The sequence below is a fragment of the Phoca vitulina genome, unplaced genomic scaffold (assembly GCF_004348235.1).
Source record: "Phoca vitulina isolate PV1807 unplaced genomic scaffold, GSC_HSeal_1.0 scaffold8, whole genome shotgun sequence".
Classification (NCBI taxonomy): Eukaryota; Metazoa; Chordata; class Mammalia; order Carnivora; family Phocidae; genus Phoca; species Phoca vitulina.
The window spans coordinates 51574742-51575527 of NW_022589711.1; positions in this window are offsets into that span (position 1 = coordinate 51574742).

Below are 786 nucleotides of genomic sequence, written 5' to 3' on the forward strand. Positions count from 1 at the left end.
TGTCTATTGCTGAGGGTGAAGTATTGAGGTCTCCTACAATTAACATATTGTTATCAGTATGACTTTTTATTTTGGTTAACAGTTGGCTTATGTAGATGGCTGCTCCCATGTTGGGGGTGTAGATATTTACAATTGTTAGATCTTCTTGTTGGATAGACCCTTTAAGAATGATATAGTGTCCTTCTGTGTCTCTAACTACAGTCTTTAGCATAAAATCTAATTTGTCTGATATAAGGATTGCTATCCCAGCTTTCTTTTGAGGTCCATTGTCATGGAAGATGGATCTCCATCCCTTCACTTTCAGTCTGGATGTATCTCTAGGTTCAAAATGAGTCTCTTATAGACAGCATATGGATGGGTCCTGTCTTTTTATCCAGTCTGCAACTGTGTGCTGTTTTATGGGAGCGTTTAGGCCATTTACATTGAGAGTGATTATTGAAAGATATGAATTTATTGTCATCATGTTGCCTGTGAAGACGTTGTTTTTATAGATTGTCCCTGTAAATTTCTGTTCTATATCACTCTTTGGGTCTTTCTCCTTTTATAGAACCCCCTTAATATTTCTTGCAGGGCCGGCTTAGTGGTCACATATTCTTTCAGTTTCTGCCGGTCTTGGAAACTCTGCATCTTTCTATCCATTCTAAATGACAGCCTTGCCAGATAAAGTATTCTTGGCTACATGTTCTTCTCGTTTAGTACCCTGAATATGTCTTGCCAGCCCTTTCTGCCTTGCCAGGTGTCTGTGGATAGGTCTGATGTTATTCTGATGTTCCTCCCTCTGTACGT